The sequence below is a fragment of the Benincasa hispida genome, chromosome 1, assembly GCF_027475165.1.
Source record: "Benincasa hispida cultivar pf3 chromosome 1, pf3_genome.v1.1, whole genome shotgun sequence".
NCBI lineage: Eukaryota > Viridiplantae > Streptophyta > Magnoliopsida > Cucurbitales > Cucurbitaceae > Benincasa > Benincasa hispida.
Window position 1 is genome coordinate 48,971,081 of NC_143478.1, and position 19,140 is coordinate 48,990,220.

At 35.0% G+C, this 19,140-nt stretch overlaps 1 pseudogene; it reads right to left on the reverse strand.

The window, feature by feature from the left end:
- Nucleotides 1–7,742: 7,742 nt before the first annotated feature.
- Nucleotides 7,743–11,975, reverse strand: LOC120073625 (cytochrome b-c1 complex subunit 7-2, mitochondrial-like; annotated as a pseudogene).
- Between the last annotated feature and the right edge of the window lie 7,165 nt (nt 11,976–19,140).

Here is a 19,140-nt window from a genome sequence, read left to right on the forward strand (position 1 = left end):
CTCGAGGCATCTTTGCTTGTGTCCCCCTACGGGTGGTGTTTGTATAAGTCAATACCAAGGTGAATAGAGAGAGTATTTATAGTAAGTGGGAGTGAGACGTGTATCAACACATCCCACGGTCTTTCTCATTAGTTTGTGGTAAATTTTCATGCTCGGCCTTGAGGCACCTTTGCTTGTGTCCCCTTACGGATGACATTTGCATGACTTTTTACTCAAACTTCAAAAATGGATAGGATTGCTTTAGTTTTTTCCCTAATCGCTTTTTCCCTATGGTTAGCTCATTGAGGCAAAGCTCTAGAATCTAAAATGAGGGATTACACTTACAGGAAAATTTTAAGCTAGTAAACAATTTTTAGATCGAACAATGGTGACTAATAATTATAGAAACAAATAGTTGTTTTGTTTATTGGTTAAGATGGCCTCATTTCAGCAAAGAGGTACCTGATCACTCTAAGGTGGCTTTTACCTTGCCTCATTGATATATCATTGCAAAATAGATGTCACATAGAGTGCATTAAATTTTTTTGCTAAATTTGATTGATTTTTCCATATGGGTAATGCATGGATTACTAATATAAATAAATTGTATGTTTTAGCGAATTTATCAAAATGATTTCCATGACACTTAACATGCTTTCTGCCGATAAATTAACTGGCGATAATTACATAACCTAGAAAAATACAATCAATACAGTTCTGACCATCGATGATTTGAGATTTGTCCTCGTTGAGGTCCTCAAGTCCTTGCTCCAAATTCCACTCGAAATGTTCGGGAGGCATACGAATGCTGGGTACGGGCAAATGAAAAGGCCTAAGTATACATCTTGGCAAGCCTTTCTGAGGTCTTGACCAAGAAATATGAGCCTATGCTCACTGCCTGTGAGATCATGGAGTCCCTGTAGGGAATATTTGGACAACTGTCCACTCAACTCAGGCATGATGCACTCAAATTCATCTTTAATGGCTGCATACCAAAAGAGGTCTTTGTTTGAGAACACGTTCTGAACATGATGGTCCACTTTAATGTGACTGAGATGAACGGGTCTATCGTTGATAAGGCCAATCAGGTTAGATTCATCCTGAAAACTTTACCTGAAAGTTTCCTATAGTTCCATATCAATGCTGTTATGAAAAGGATTGGCTACAACCTGACCACCTTGCTTAACGAGCTACAAACTTACCAATTCTTGATGAAAGTCAAGGAACAGAAGGATGAGACAAATGTTGCTTCATCCTTAAAGAAGTTTATAGAGGTTTGACCTCTGGAACTAAGTATATACCTTCCTCTTCCGGCTCCAAAAAGTAGAAGGAGAAGAAAGGTGGAAAGGGGAAGGTTAACCTACCAGTCACTGACCAAAAGGGCAAGAAGGCCAAGGCTACAAAGGGAATATGTTTCCATTGCAGCCAGAAGAGACATTAGAGAAGGAATTGTCCCAACGCTTGGCAGAAAATAAGAAGGCCAAGCAAGGTAAATACGATTTACTTGTATTGAAAACTTACTTAATGGAGAATGATGGTTCGACCTGGATAATTGATTTGGGAGCCACTAATCATGCTTGTTCTTCATTTCAGGGAATTAGCTCCTGGCAGCAACTGGAGGCTAGTGAGATGGTGGAACTGGACACGTCGTCTTAGCTATGATAGTGGGAGGACTTCGGCTCTACTTATAGAAATGATATATTTTATTAGATAATGTATATGTGGTTCCAGGCTTGAAAAGGAACCTGTAAAATGTTTGGTTGAACAAAATTACTCTTTAAATGTTAATATAAATAAAGTTTTTTTTTTTTTTTTTAACAAGAATGGAGTACATATTTGTTTTGCAGATCTCGAAGATAATTTTTGTGTGCTAAGACCGTTAATAGCAAAAACTCTCATAAATACTGAACTATATAAGATCGCGGTAACTCAGAATAAAAGACAAAAAAATTTTCCTAAAGAAAATGCCCATCTTTGGCACCTAAGAATTAAGACACATAAATCTCAATAGGATTGAGAGACTGGTTAAGAAGGGACTTTTAAGCGAGTTAGAAGAAAATTCTTTACCTGTATGTAAGTCATGCCTTGAAGGCAAAATGACTAAAAGATATTTGGTTGGAAAAGGTCACACAACCAAAGAACCCTTAGAGCTTGTACATTTAGACCTCTACGATGAATGTTAAGGCAAGAGGAGGGTTTGAATATTTCATCACTTTTACTGATGATTATTCTAGATATAGGTATGTTTATTTAATACAACATAAGTCTAAAGTCCTTGAAAAGTTCAGGGAGTACAAGGTTGAAGTTGAAAATGTATTAAATAAAACAATTAAAACATTTCGATCTGATTGAGGTAGAGAGTACATGGATATGAAATTCCAGAACATTTGATAGAACATAAAATTGTATCCCAACTCTTAGCAATTAGTACACCTTAGCAGAATGGTGTATCAGAAAAGAGAAATAGAACCCTGTTAGACATGGTTCAATATATGATATGTTATGCTTTCTTACCTAACTTGTTTTGAGGTTATGCAGTACAGACTGCAACCTACATTTGAACTTTGTTCCATCCAAAAGTGTTACTGGAACTCCTTTGGAGTTATGGAATGATCGTAAAGGTAGTTTACACCATTTCAGGATCTGAGGTTGCCCAGCGCATGTGCTTGGGAAAATCCTAAGAATTTGGAACCTCATTCAAAATTGTGCCTATTTGTAGGTTACCCCAAAGGAACAAGAGGTGATTACTTCTACGATCCTAAAGATAATAAAGTATTTATATCGACAAACGCTACTTTTTTAGAAGAGAACCAATAAAGGAGCATAAGCCCTGCAGTAAGATAGTGTTAAGTTAACTTTCCAATGAAACTACTGAACCTTCAATAAGAATTATTGAAGAGCTCAATACCTCAACAAGAGTTATTGAAGTTGGTTTATCTAGTAGGTCACATCCACCTCAAACATTGAGGGAGCCTCAACGTAGTGGGAGGGTTGCAAACCCACCTATACGTTATATGGGTTTAAAACAAACCCTAGCTATCATAGCCGATGGCGATGTTGAGAATCCATTGTCTTATAAGAAGGCAATGGAGGATGTTGACAAAGATGAATGGACAAAAGGCATGGATCTTAAAATGGAGTCTATGTGCTTTAATTCAGTTTGAGATCTTATAGATCAACCTAATGGGGTAATTCCAGGACTATTTAAGGGTCACCGGCAAAGTATGGGTCTACGAGACATGCCACATCTAGTCTAGGGCAAGTGGGAGATTTTGTACTAGGCACATATTATGCCCTAGTTTCTTGTTTTGTGTACTTTTATGATGTACACCACTAGTTTTAGGAAAAGTGGGAGATCGTTGGGGTTAATGTCCTAAATCTCGTGGGTTCTATAGTTTGTAATTGTATTGTACAAATAGTTTACTTATTTAATAAAATCTAAGGTATTTTATTTGACATTTAGTAGCATTAACCCACAAAATCAATAAAAAAAACTTCTAAGGTTATCTTCTGTAGCTTAAATGTGTATGTGGAGACATACATTTGGATCATGTTTAAGTGATAACCTGAACAGTCTGTAGTAGATAGATAAGATTAGGTACCATATCTTGGTGACGCTATGAATACGACTTGCTTTGTAGATGTTACAATTTTTTTAAAGTTCTAAAAATGATATAATCCTGATCATTTATGTAGAGACATGTGAGCAAGGGTGTTCTATACAAAAAGGTTTGTATAAGATCGGACCACGAAGTGAATAGTCTTACTATATAACACTGTTAATAGTAGAAACTTACATTTCACTAGGATGACCATAGATGATATTGAAGGAGTATATCAGCATGCAGTAGAAGCAACAAGGATCGATAAACATTCTATTTCATTAATTTTGGTTATAAATAAAGCATGCTCATACAATAATAAGAGGGTTTTAAGACATACTTTTGTAGAACCTCTTGAAACTCGAATTCAGCTACAAATCTTCTCCAAATCTTATTGTGAACAACCTCAAGGCCTTCCCTACTATTCTCTTGGAGCCTTAAATTGAGTTGTGGGACTCAAAATAAGCTTGAATGAAGGGAATTTGGAGAAGAAACTCACTGATGCAACTTGAAGAACACATTCTTCAACCTCACAAGTTTTCAACAAAACTTCAGTAAGTTCAAACAGTTTGCATGCTCGATTCTCAGCTCAATCTTTCCTATTTATTGCAAGACCATCATGCAAAGAAGAAGGTTGCATGAAGAACACCTCATGCTTGGAAGATTCAATCAAGAATCAAGTGGGAATTGAGTGAGCTCCTTCAAGGTGATAGTGGAGTTCTCCCACTTTTTCCATTTTGTGTTTTCAAATTTTGATTTTCAAAATGATTTCTAAAATCAATTTTGTTTTTCAAAATTAAAACTTTATTAATTTTACAAAATCAATTTCATAAATTAATTTTCTAATAAAATTAATAATAAATAATTAATTAAACAATCTAATTAATTCTAACTAATTTAATATAAATATTAAATTAGTTTTACACAAATTCCACCATCATGTATCCCCACATCATGAATTTAATATTTAAATCATATTTAAATACTAATTGATTCTCCAATTCCGTTTAATTCCAAAATTAAACACGTAATTATATCACATATAATTACTAATTTCCTTAATTCTAATTTGAATGTTTCAAATTAATTTATCATGCTAATCTAAGGCTAATCCATTTACGAGCTAGTAGGGGGACCTTTGGACCTACAGATCATGGGCTCCAACGATCCGAGATTAATTGTCTAAACTTTGTACACCAAATTAACCTCCATTCGTTAACTAATGGGTCACTCCACTAAAGCCCATAGTTGCATTCCCTTCACTGTAGATATATTATGTCCACTTGTTGTAACCATCATTAGTAAGTTAACCCTTCACAGGTTGTTCGTAATAACGACTGGGTCAAAAGTCTGTTTTACCCCCGAGATTATCTCTTGTTTCTTAAGTTCCACTGATCCTCTAATGAACAATTGGTTTGTGATCCGATCAATAAATCGAGTCCTCTCAGGCCAATGAGAGGGTGGGGCCCCTTGCTCAAGACCCGAAGTCAGCACTTAAGGGAACAACCTCTCTACTATCTCTGAAAGCGGGTAGGATTGAATTCCATCTTGCACCCTATGTCCCCAGCTATCTACCCATTCTTACCCTTGAAATGGAGGTTTATTGAGCCGATGCTGTTGAGCCAACCCTCACCTATGCAAATCTAAGGATAATCTTAAATAAATCGGAGTTCATAGTTAGCTCAGGATTAAGGTCAAGTTACCTAGGTCATCGCTTTGAAATAGTCAGCCTTAAACAGTAAACAACGTTATAAAGTAAGAGTGACTGATTTCGTGGTCCGATCTTGTAGAAACCCATTGCATAGGATACCCCTACTCCTCATGTCATAACGTGTACGAATTAGGATCACTTCGTCTGTAGCACTTTACAACTCTTTGTAACAACTATAGAGTGGGCCACATCCAATAGTGTTACCAGAATAAGGCACCCAACCTTATTTATATACTATAGATCATTTTGACTATTTACTGGAATCTGATCCACTTTTATGTCTCTTATAAAGACTAAGTACTGTAATAGTCATGGATATTTTAGTTTATTGGATAAATTTCTAAAATGAAAGAAGCAATTCATATATTCAATAACAACTTATTGGATTTTCAGACACTAGAAGAAATTTGGGCTTTAATGTCGGTTGCCAACCGACATTAAAGATAGTGTTATTAAAGCCCTTTAATGTCTGTTGCCTTTAAGTTTTAAATCGACATTAAAGGGCCTCAATAACACTAATAACACAGCCTTCAATGTCAGTTGCAACTGACATTGAAGGTCTTTAATGTCGGTTGCAATCGACATTGAAGGTCTTTAATATCAGTTCAATGTCGGTTGCAACCGACATTAAAGGTCATGATATTGAAGGTCTTTAATGTTGGTTGCAATCGACATTAAAGGTCTTTAGTGATTAAAGGTCTTTAATGTTGATTGCAATCGACATTAAAGCCTGTTTTATTTTAATTCTTAACCGACATTGAAGCCCGAATTTGTCCTTTTTTTTAAATTCCATTGCCGAATCCATTTTTTTGGTTAAATAAGTTAAAAACGACATTATATGTCTCGTGTTGGGTCAGGAAATGTCTGTGCTTTATATTAAAAAGTATAAAAAAATTTGCTTGGCGAGCCTATCAATATTTGTCTTCCACCTATGAATTTATCCATAAACAAGAATCAATATTTCCAATCCATTACATATACTCATCAATATTTTTCTTCCACCTATGAATTTATCCACCAAAATTTGCAAAATAATACCAAAACTAGATTTTCATATAATACAACTTACACCAAAGCCATCATTTCTCTCATTCACAAATATCAATTAGTACTAATTCCATGAATAAACAAGAATCACAATACCACGAATACAGCTTCCAATAATAAACAGATCATGTCTTCCACCTATGAATTTATCCATAAACAAGAATCACAATACCAGAACCAGACTTTCATAGAATACTTACACCAAGCCATCATTTCTCTCATTCACAAATATCATATTAGTACTAATTCCATTCACAAAGATCATGGTTAGATAAATTTACATTCATTCTAAGCTAGCATTTTCATTCTATTGAGACAAAAAACAAGAATTACATCTTTACACAAATCGGCCAATAAAACTTGTCCATTGGGTCCAAATTACGTCGATCTTTCATTGCGTACATGCATCTTTTGTATTGAACTACAAAAAGGAAAAAAAAAAAGATAAATTCAACATAAGTTTACGTCCATTTATTAAATTAAAGCTAGTACTATGTAAAAAATAAATAATTTACGTACGAGACTAGCATATTCAACTAAAAAGTTTTACATTATCCATATAACTAAAAAATAAAAAGCCCCCTAAAGCAACACCAAAACTTCAAGCATCTAAAAAGCATACCAATGGATACAAGACTTCAATCAAATGAAACCACAAAAAACATCTCCAACTAAAAGATGCTATCGAGGGTCAATCTTAGATTATCTAAACAAGATTCCAAAGACGAATTAGATTCAAATTGTATGTAACTAAAAGCAAATACAACACAGAAATACATCACTGAACTTCTGCCATCTATCTGTCACAATTGCATTTTACCTTCCTAAATCGAAACTAAATGTTAATCAATGTATGAGCATAGACAAATGTTAGTGACGCCCCAAGCTGCAAGATGTTTTGTTCGTTTTAATGCAGATGACTTTGGTGACTTTTTACATCTAAAGGGTTAACCATAACTTAGGATGTTAATCAATCATGATAACTTCTAAACTCAGCAACAATAACATAAAAAGAAGTACTTTTTTTCTACAACTAAGATACAACGCAAGCCTCTGTCTCCCAACAATGCGAACAAGATCTTTAAGCCTTGTAAGATCCATTTGTCCATTGTTGAACACATACTGCGACAGAACCAAGAAACATACAACATTTAAAGCCATTGTGGGCGGTTCGAAAATAGTTTACTTAAGACAAATGAAATCTTTATTATCTTCTATATTCAAGTACTACAATAGCTCAACAAGGTTCAGTGTTCCAGAATTTCAGAACCACATTACACTAACTCCATTTCAGGCAATAAATTAAGCAATATCATCGTAAATAGATAAAAGAAAAGAACTTATTGAAGTAACAATGGCATGGCTAGCTCCTTCTTCAATATAACTAGAAGCATTTTCTGAATTTATCCCAATGCCTCACGTTCTGCTCTCTCCTTCTTTACCTGCAAAACATACCTAAAGCGGGAAAAGAATTACCTTTAGCTTCATTCATTCAGCTTTCTTCGGTTTAATAAAGATAAATATCAACAAAGATCAATACAAATGAGATTGTTTAATTACCAAACGAAGTCATTTACCCTAAAGTTTAAAGGGAAAATGCTAAAGAAGCTATGTACCAACAGTCTAGCAAGACATCGAATGAAATTTGGTGGAATAAGATAGGTCAACATCAAGTAGAAAGCAATGGTAGGATGTGTAACGACCTAACCCCCTAGGACTTAGGTTAGATCGTTACTAAAATAAATGCATGTATAAAATTTAAAACGACGCTCAGTTATGTTGAAATAAATGTTAATTAAACAAGAGAAGTTCAAAAGACATTTATTAAATGCAATTATTAAAACAATAATAGGGTACCCATAATTCGTAAAGACTATTAAAAGTATATAAAAGAAATAATCCTTAATAATAAGTTTAAGACAGTAAAACTAAACATTAAGAAAAAAAAAAATAAGGACTCTAAATGTCATGATGTGGAAGCTTAAAAACTAGTCCCAGTGGCACGATCACGAATTCCACTGCACCATCGCCGGTGCATCTTTACCCTTACCTGAAACGTCAACATAAGAAAGAATGAGCATGAAATACTCAGTAAGTAACCCCACCACTGGGGTCAGGCTAGACATCTATGTCCTTTAGATACCCACCTATGGCATATAAGCACATGAAACAAACAAGAGATTGAGTCCTATCCTATTGTAGTTAAGTATGCCCACAAAACTAGTGAATCCCGAAGGAAACACAAAACTGGTGAATCCCGAAGGAAACAAAAAACTGGTGAATCCCGAAAGAAACACAAACTGGTGAATCCCGAAGGAAACACAAACTGGTGAATCCCGAAGGAACACAAATTGGTGAATCCCGAAGGAAACACAAATTGGTGAATCCCGAAGGAAACACAAAACTGGTGAATCCCAAAGGAAACACAAAACTGGTGAGCATCTAACTAATCAATAAGGATATTCATATAGTCTCAACGTTCTAAGAATCAACATCGTACAATTCCAAAACATACATGAAATCCTTGGTACCATGGCTCCATCACATACACATAATCCTCAACAACATATTATACAACATTCATGTAAACCTTACATCATAATTCTACAACATACAAGTATGCCTCAACACCAGCAGATCAGACGTCGACATATGAAAACACATACCATCACATACTAACGATTGTGTATTTAAATAATTCAGAACTCGTGCCAAAACATACTTTGATTCAGGTCATACTATCAATCAATATGCTAACAATTTACCATAACATACACTCACCATGCTAGCATACAACTAAAGCCTGGCTTGTGGGCAGTTCTAGTGGTTAGATTACTTACCTTAATCGAAATTCCACAGATAAACTCCGACAACCAAACGATGACCGCGATTTGAAATAACGACCCTACCATACGAATACAACCATAAAATTTCAGTCCAATAATAATTGCGACACCTCAGATTCAAAACCACAACACCCCAAAAGCTTGCCGAAGGAACTTGATTAACAACTACTCCAAAATCTCCTTCCAACAGATTTTAACTCCCAATGGACGACAGCTTGGAACCTTAAAGATACAAGGGTTAAGTCAACTTAATTCAGTAATCAAAGCGTGCTCACAAACCAATAATAAGGACCATAACTCTCACCAAAACTCTTGACGAATGGTCTTGAATCCGCTGGACAGTCGCTGCTGTGATTTCCCAAGCTCAAATCTAAAATCAAAATAATGTGACTAATTTAATCCTTAATCCAACTTAGTGGCCATCCAAAATTTTTCAAGAAACCCAACCACCAAAATAGATCTTACCAAAATCTAAGAGTCAAGCTGTTGGAAGACGGTGCAACACGCGGCGGTCAGAAGGTTTGATCGACGGTGGCGGGCGGTGGTCAGGGGGCTGGAGCGGCGACGACGTTCGTGGCTAGGAGCGGCGGCAACTCAGTCGGCTCTCCGGCTGGGCGAGCGGTGCGACTCCGACGGCGACTCTCCAGCCGGGCGAGCGGTGCGACGTCGGGTTTCGGTAGTGAGGGAGGCGGCAGTAAGAGAGGTCGTGACCGACAGTGAGGGAGACGGCAACAAGATGGGTTTGGCTTGTGCGGCGAAGGGGGGTCGTGACCGGCAGGAGGAAAATTTTGGGGGAGAGGGTTTCATGTGTGAGGGAGAAGGGATGGGTTTTATTTTTATTTTATAATAATAATAATAATATTAACTAAAAAGGAAATAATATAATTACATTTAAATCATTTTCTTAATCTACTTTATACTATTTATTTCCTTTTCTTTTCAAAAGAAAATTAATTCCTGCCATTAGTTTTCAAATTGAATTTCAAAAATTGAATAATTTTCACGTCAACACTTAAATTCTCGCACTTATACTTCAAATCTAAAATTCCAAACATGCCCTCCAACTAAGGGCAATTACTGAATTTTCAACTAATAAAGTTACTGAAAATTACATTATTATTAAATAAAATAAAAAAATGTGGGATGTTATAGGATGTGCCACACACAATCCCCACAACTATTCAATAAGTAGTATTCCAAGAAATCAAAGGAGTTGTAGAACGCATATGCAGCATCATGCGACCCTACTTTCTGCTATTATGCAGTTTAAATTAACACAAATTTTATTCATCTAAGCTGAGACATTAATACTAAACAATTTGACACAACGAGTAGAACAATTGAGTAGGTTATTTTGCACTGATCATCAAATCATCAACCTTGCTCTATCTTATTTTTATCCAGCCTTCCTTCCATACTCGCCAGTAAATAAAAATCAAAGAATCCAGATTAATCAAATAAAAAAAAAATTACTGCCACACATTTTACTTTATTTGCATGTGATAAAGCAATTTCGCTCGTATAATGTTTTTGAAAATAATATAAGAATTAGGATTAACAGCGAAGATTTGGTGGTAGTGCATGAAAATCACTCGTATAAACTCGTATAATGTTACAATCAGAACAAATCAAGAATTCAACCACAAACAAAGGCCTAACAAGTAATTTATTTACTTTAAAAGAAAACATATCCAGGATTCATACATATATTACCCAAAAGCTGATATCTATCTAGATCATGAAACCTGAAATCATGAAAAAGACAATAGAGGACAGAACGAGAAATCTTGAAGGGGAATTCAATAAAATTAGAACTACACTAGATAAACAATTCAACTGTAATGCAAGTACATAGCAAGATACCATCTAGGCTAACAGATGGTAAATAATATCAAAATCAATAACTCCCAAATACAGGTCATAAGATACAAAACTCTAAGAACCATGACTGACACTACGATATAGAGTAGCTGCCTCATTTCCATGAACACGACCAGACATTTTTCACTCTTTTTTTACCACAAATTTTTTTCACTTTAAATAATAAAGCGAGAGATATGAAATAATGGAAAGATTTATAAGTGCCAGCATATCCTGGAGATAGCTTCTGAATGGTGTTTGCATGGCCTGCCAAAAGAATGAAATAATTCAAACTAATAATCATCTAACTACTATTTAGAATTCAACATCCTATGCTTAGTTGGGGAAAAACAACAAAACCCAATACAATCAAGAGTTAGTTCCCAGTGACCATGAAAAATTATAGAAATTTAACCATAAAAAAAATACTAGATTTCGAGAATATTGCACACTCAACAATTATATTAAGAGCATGTTGAATACAGAAATAAAACTGAAGATTATTCGGTTATGATAAACATATAACACATTTCTGTTTTTTCGGTGAGGCTCGAATCGATCTAAGGAAGAGATAAACATCTATAGTAGGAAAAAACTTGAAGATCATCAGGAAGGTACTGATGCTTCATGGAAAGGTCCATGGCCCACTTCAAATGCTGATTGCCCGCATCAACAACCTCCCTGGGGAGTCGATTCAAAGCCTCATTCACATCAATATCATAATATGGATCATACAGATCGAATCGAAGACCTAACATAGTGACACAACCCAAAATCAATCTCCACGGAACAAAATTCGAAATCAACGCCCTAGAAAAAAAAAACGATTAGGGTTTCAATTACCATAATTACGGAGGCGTTAGGTCGATCTGGCGATGAATCCCCAATTTTCTTCTTTAAATCGATGAAGGACTGCAAAAAGGACGCCATTTCGTTCTCTCTCCTTTATTCCTCCGAAAAAATTTACTCTCTGATTTTTCCGTTAGAACAAGATTGGTTAATGAACATGAACTAAGTTGCACAATGGCTAGATCTGGCGTATGACTTGCAGATTGGTGAGAGTGAGAGAGAGAGAAAGAAAGATCAGAACTTCAGGCGGTGGATCTACTTTTTCGTGGGTTAGAGAGAGAGTTCGACAGAGGAGAGAGAGAGAGAGAGAGAGAGAGAGAGAGAGAAGGCTCACTAGCGATGCTAGGCGATGGACGGTGAGGCGATCGAAGAAAGGGTCTTGGCCAGGGAATGTGTAGTTGAGGAAGGCAACGTGGGAAAGGTTTGGACAGAGAAGAAGAAGAAGATTGGGGATTTAATTTGAGGGTCAATTTTTTTTCTTTTACACAATATATATATTAGTTTTTCTTAATTTTTTTATTGATAATTGGGGAAGGCGGGAAATGAAAATGGGAGAGAGGGAAACAAAAAAAATTGACCTACAATGTCGTTTTTAAACAGACATTATAGGTACACCTACAATGTCGGTTTAAAACTGACATTAAAGATCCATTTTTTTTAAGAAACCGACACTGTACATCCATTTTAATTTTTCCCAACCGACATCAAAGCCCAGATTTCTTGTAGTGAGAATAAGTTTTATTGTTTATGAACCACGAGTTTTAAGACATAAAACCCAACAGGCATGACCTGAATCCTGAGTGAGTTGTGAACTCTTGCCTATAAAGGCAGTCCTTTGATCTGCATGGTTGAGAGTGGCCAATTTTTCGACTCAATATGTCTACCATTTTGGGGATTCGTCTGATTGGTGAGCTTGGAACACAACTACATAAGACAGAATTCACTCATTTCCTAATGTTGGGGTAAGTAGATAAATTGCTCCTTTAAGGGCTGATTTCGGGTCTTGAACAATGTGGCACCACATGTTCTCTTGGCTCGAGAAGGGTTTGGGCATAGTTGGACTATGACTTATTGTTCATTAGAAGGATCGGTGTTACTTAAGGAGTTAGATGTAACTATAGGGGCAAAACAATAATTTTGGGAAGGGATCAAGTCTTGAGTGGAAGTGTGTGAATGCCTTGCATCTCGTTCTTTTAGTTTAAATGAAAAAAAATCAACCAAAAAAAAAAGAGAACAAAACAGAGGACAAACTTATAGATCAACATGCTTAGAAAATAAGAGAAAATGAAAAGAAAATTATCACATACCTTTGTTCCCGAACTCTTCACGATTTCCTTGTCGTCTTCTCCAAAACGATTCTCCAACGAACAATAGACACCACCATAAGTGAGACCTCGTTATTCTCTAGGAACCAAGGAGAGAAGAGTGGTCTCTTACACCTTGGTTGAGTAAGAAGAATAGAGAATATGGAAAATTAGAGGCTAGGGTTTCATTTCACTAAATGAATTCCCTTGCCTTAATTTTGGCAAAATGATGAATTTATATGGAGACTTTCTCCATAGCTTTCCACAATTACCCTTAGGGCTAATTTAACTAAATAACCATTATTTAATTAATTAGCCCATTAATTAAATAATCATATTAAGTCCAATTTAATATTTATTTTATTAATTAATAAACATCATATGTTTATTTGTCCCCATCTCTCAAAATTAATTAATTAATTCTTTACGAATCAAATTTATAAGAATTTAAAAATTGAATCCTATTCAAATATTTCTCTCTTAATTATAGATCAGATTTATAATTTACCATATTATATTAATCTCATTAATATGTTCTTCCATCAATTGATTTGAACAATTCAAATCATTCCTCTTTTCCTTTAGTAAGTTAGCAAAGGGACCTTATAGATTTGCAGATTATAAGCTCCAATGATATGAGATTAATTAATTAAACTCTTTAATAAAACTAATCAATATTCATTAACTACCAGGCACTTCACTAAAGATTGATAGCTTCACTCTTCACACTGTAGATATATTTTTGTATCCACGGATATAACCAATTAATAATGAGTCAACCCTTCACAAATCACTCATAACTACAATTGGTCAAATTACAGTTTTACCCCTATAGTTACATCTAACTCCTTAAGTACAACTGATCCCTCTAATGAACAAACAATTTATAGTCCAACTATAAACTAACACCTCTCGAGCCAGTGAGAGGTTGAGGCCTCAATTTTCAAGACCCAAAATTAGTTATTAAGGGAGAAATTTATCTACTTCCCCTAAAGACAAGAAGGAGTGAATTCCATCTTGTGTAGCTGCGTTTCAAACTCTCCACATGGAAAAATCCCCAAAATGGTAAGCTTATTGAGTCGGCTAATCTAGCCACTCTCACCCATACAAATCAAAAGATTGCCCTCATAAATAAAAGTTCACAACTCACCCAGGATTAAGGTCAAGTCACCTGTGGTCATTCTAGTGAAATGTAAATTTCTTCTATCAACAGTGTTATATAGAGAATCTATTCATTTCGTGGTCTAGTCTTATACAAACTCTTTGTATAGAATACCTTCACTCGCATGTCTCCACATGAACGATCAGGATCAGATCATTTGTAGCACTTCACACCAATTGTAACATCTACAAAGCGGGTTGGATTTATAGTGTCACCAGACCAGGATAAGGTACCCAACCTTATCCATATACTACAGACTATTTAGGTTATCACTTAAACATGATCCACTTGCGTGTCTTCATATACATGTTTAAGTTTAATCAGATAACCTTGAATCTTAGTTTATTAGAGTGAATTAATGCAATCTAAATATCAATAAATACCTCTTATTTTATTAGATATGTAATTTTTCTTTACAAACCACAAGATACATGAGATTTAGGACATAAACTCCAAAAATCTCCCACTTTTCCTAAAACGAGTGGGTTGTACAGTATCAAATACATTACAATGAAATGGAGTATAAATAGTATCAAATACCATGAGCGGTATGTACAATATCAAATACAATACAATAAACTAAGGCATACAGTATACCCAACAAAATCTCCCACTTTCCCTAGATTAGGTGACTCATATCTCGTAGACCCAAACTTTCTAGGTGACCTTCAAACACTTTAGCCGTGAAAGCCTTTGTAAATGGATCAGCGATGTTGTGCTATAAGGTAATATATGTGACAGTCACATCTCCCCGTTGAACAATCTCCCTAATGAGATGATACTTGCGTTCAATATGTTTTCCTCATTTATAGGTACAAGACTTCTTGGAGTTGGTCACAACACCACTGTTATCACAATAAAGGGTGATATGTAGACTAATATTTGGAGCGACTTCCAAATCTGTTAGATAATTGCTGAGCTAGATGACTTCTTTAGTAGCTTCACAAACAGTTACATATTCTGCATCCATAGTGGAATCCGCAATGCAACCTTATTTAATGCTATGCCATAATATAGCCCATCAATGTAACCTTATCAGTATGAAATCAGAGTTAGTGTATTCTGTAAGAATCAAATCCTTAGCCCTATACACGAGCATATAGCCCCTCATTCTCCGTAGATACTTGAGGATCATTTTGACCGCTGTCAGATGATCTAATCCTGGATTGGATTGATATCTACTGGCAATCCCTACTGCATAATAAATGTCAAGTCTGGTACATAACATTGCATACAAAAGGCTGCCAACAGTCGATGCATTGGGATATCGTCTCATTTCCTCAATCTCTTGAGGAATCTTAGGACATTGTTCCTTAGAAAAAACAATTCCATGTCTGAAAGGTAATAAACCCTTCTTGGAATTGTGCATCGAATATTTGACACGCATCTTGTCATTATACGATGCTTGAGACAAGGTCAATGTTTTGTTCTTATGATCCTTAATGATCTAGATCCCTAGAACAAACTTCGCCTCACCCAATTCTTTCATCTAGAACTTGGCGGCTAACCATTCCTTTACATCTGTTAGTAAGCCTACACCATTCTCAATGAGTAAGATATCCACATAAAACACAAGGAAAGCTACACAGCTATTGATGATTCTCTTATAGACACAAGGCTCATCAAATTCTGATTAAAGCCATAAGATTTGATCGCAGTATCAAATCTTGTATTTTGAGATCGAGATGCTTGTTTCAGTCTATAAATGGACCGATTAAGCTTGCAAACCTTTTGCTCTCGATCTTGTTCAATGAATCCCTATGGTAGAGTCATGTAGATGGTCTCTTTAAGATTACCATTCAAAAAAGCATTCTTGAAGTATATTTATCATATCTCATAGTCATAATGTGTGGCTATGGACAAGAGAATTCGAATAGACTTTAACATGACAACAGGCGAGAAAGTTTCTTCATAGTCCACTCCTTCTACCTGGGTATAACCGTTTGCCACTAGTCTAGCTTTAAAGGTCTGCACCTTTCATTATACACCCTTTTCCCTCTCGTAGATCCACTTACAACTACCCATTATGTTGATCTATAAGCTCTCAGATAGAATTGGAGTACATAGATTCCATTTCTTGATTCATGGTCTTAATCAATTCATCATTGTCAACATCTTTCATTGTTTTCTTGTAAGACAATGGATACACAATACCATCATCAGATATGATGTTTTGGGCTTCTGTTAAACCCACGTAGCAAACAGGTGGGTTCACAGCACTCCCACTACGTCGAGGCAATCTCAACTCTTGAGATGGATTAGCTTGACAGGATGAACCGACATCAACAACTTTTGTTGAAGTCTCAGTATTATCATCAGAAATCGTTTTTAAAATTATTTTTCTTCGTGGTTTGTGGTTTGTGGTCCCTTATGTCCCTTATGTGGTCTTAAAACTATTTTGCTTTGTGGTTTCTTGTATTTCTCTAGTTCCTTCTTAGATGAGTCAATTAATTATATGTGATATAATTAATTTAATTTAATTATATATGATATAATTAATATAATGTATTTGATACATTATAATATAAAGTTTATTTAAGAGGAAATAAATATTTGAATATGATTAAAATATTAATTATATGAATTGGATTCATATAATTAATTTTAATATAAATGAGATTTATATTAAATACCATGTATTAATGAGAGCATTGAAAACTATTGGTTATAATAACTATAGGTTGTGTGTTACATGCGATATAATATATGTTTTAATATATATATATTATATGATAAATTTGTTATTATATAAATATATATTATATTTTATTATATTTATTTAATATTAAATTTTAAATTTAATTATGGGAAGAAGTTGTAACTCCCTCCCCCTATTTTCTCTCTTTTTCATACGTGATATGGAGGTTAGTACAGAGTGGTTTTGCTTCATCTTCTTTGCAGAAGAATTAAAAAAATAATTAGGCTTCTCTATGATTTTCTCCCAGTTTCCTTTCCCTCTCAAATCTCAGTCTTCCTCTCTCCCAAAATTTCAATAGCTCATACAACTCCTTTGATTCTCATCCTAGAGAATACAGAGGAAATTTTCATGGTGGTGGCCATTTGGAGATCGATCGTGTTTTGTTCGTGACAATCCGGAGAAGGGAATTTACGTGAAAAAAAAATTCTTCAAAAGTAAGGGTTTCTCAAACTCTTCTCTTCTTTTTCCTTTATTATTAATGCATGTTGTAATTTTTATGTTTATTGCATAATCATGTTTCTGTAATTTGTCTTCTATGAACAACCAAAAATTAGGAGGATCCACGTTTTCGCTCAGTGCCTTCACAAGTTTCTTCATTATCATCTTCCCAAAAATTTTGCAGAGAGTCTGTAATCTAAAGTGCTCCCAAGAACAATTTGTAAAAATTCCTCCTCTTTTAGAAAACTCTCCCTCTCCCAAAATCATTATAGAGCCCACAACTCCTGTGGATTCTTAATCCCAAAAGAGAATACTCTGGTTTCTTTATGGTAGTGTCCACATTGTTTGTTGGTTTTTTGTTCGTGATCCAAGGTGAGATCGTGACTTTGAAGAGGATTTGTGAAGACCTTGTCTTCAAGGGGTTAGTACAACTAAAGACCCTAATCCCTCTTCATTGTATTTGTTATAGCACGCTGTAACTTTATGTTAAAATGCATAATGTTGATCTCTTTATTGTTAGTATTTTGTGAAATTAAAAATTGGGACCGATCCCTACTTTTACATCGGACCTCACATTCCTTCAGTATCAACTTAGTTGAGATACACTAGAGCACCTACTAACCCACACCATAAGAAAAAGGAGCAAATAGTTCATCTTCACTTTGTGCTTATGTTATATTAATGAGTTATTAGGAGTGGAATATGATGAGGGTGCGAAGTGTATGTTAACCTAGTTGAGATATATTGGTGCACCTGTTGACCCACACCATATATATATATAAAAAAGAGGGAGGGGGAAGGGGGCAAAGAGTATTAGAAAGATGAGGTTTTTTAACTCCTACACCTGTTAATTTCTACCCCAAATGGTTAACATAGGATAATATGGATCGAGAGATTTATCATGACAACATGAACGTCAGCAAAATCATTTTTGGCTGTGAGGTTCTGTATTTATTGACTAAGATAATGCAACTTGGAGATTACCATAAACTTGTCATAGAGGAAAAAGAAATTGAAAGAGAAAATCAGTGCCTTCGAACTCTATCTTGATAAAAATTGAAGCCATAACAAGTAAGACACAAGAATTAAACGCAAGAGAGAGTGAAAACTCATTTAGAGTTCTTGACTATAATTAAAATCGAAGACAATTGGAATGCAAAGAATTTGGAGTCTAAATGAAGTACCAACCAACTACAATGTGAAGACAAAGTTTGCTATCAAGTGAAGGAAGCTGTATTCAATTAGAGAAAATTTGAAATCTCAAACCTATAAAAATGTAGAACACAAGATAAATTTTACATTGATGCCACTTTGCATGTATCTCAAGTTATTGTTTCACTAAAGCGCATGAAGAACCTACAAAGGAATATTTGTTTTGAAGAATTTGGAAAGTAATACAACTATACAATAATGATTTGAATGCATGATTTTATGAAACCAACTAACAACCCTCAAAAGAAGACCTAATTACACATGAAAGAAAAAATTATCATAAGAAACCATTTTAGGACTCAAACAATTTTCTAAGTAAAGATATTTGGTGGAAAACTGGGGGCTAACCAGCCCACAGTCAATTAACCAAATTCAAAGTCCAAAATTTGGGACAATCTCAGGTCGAACTAAAGGTATGAGCTGAAGTCCGTA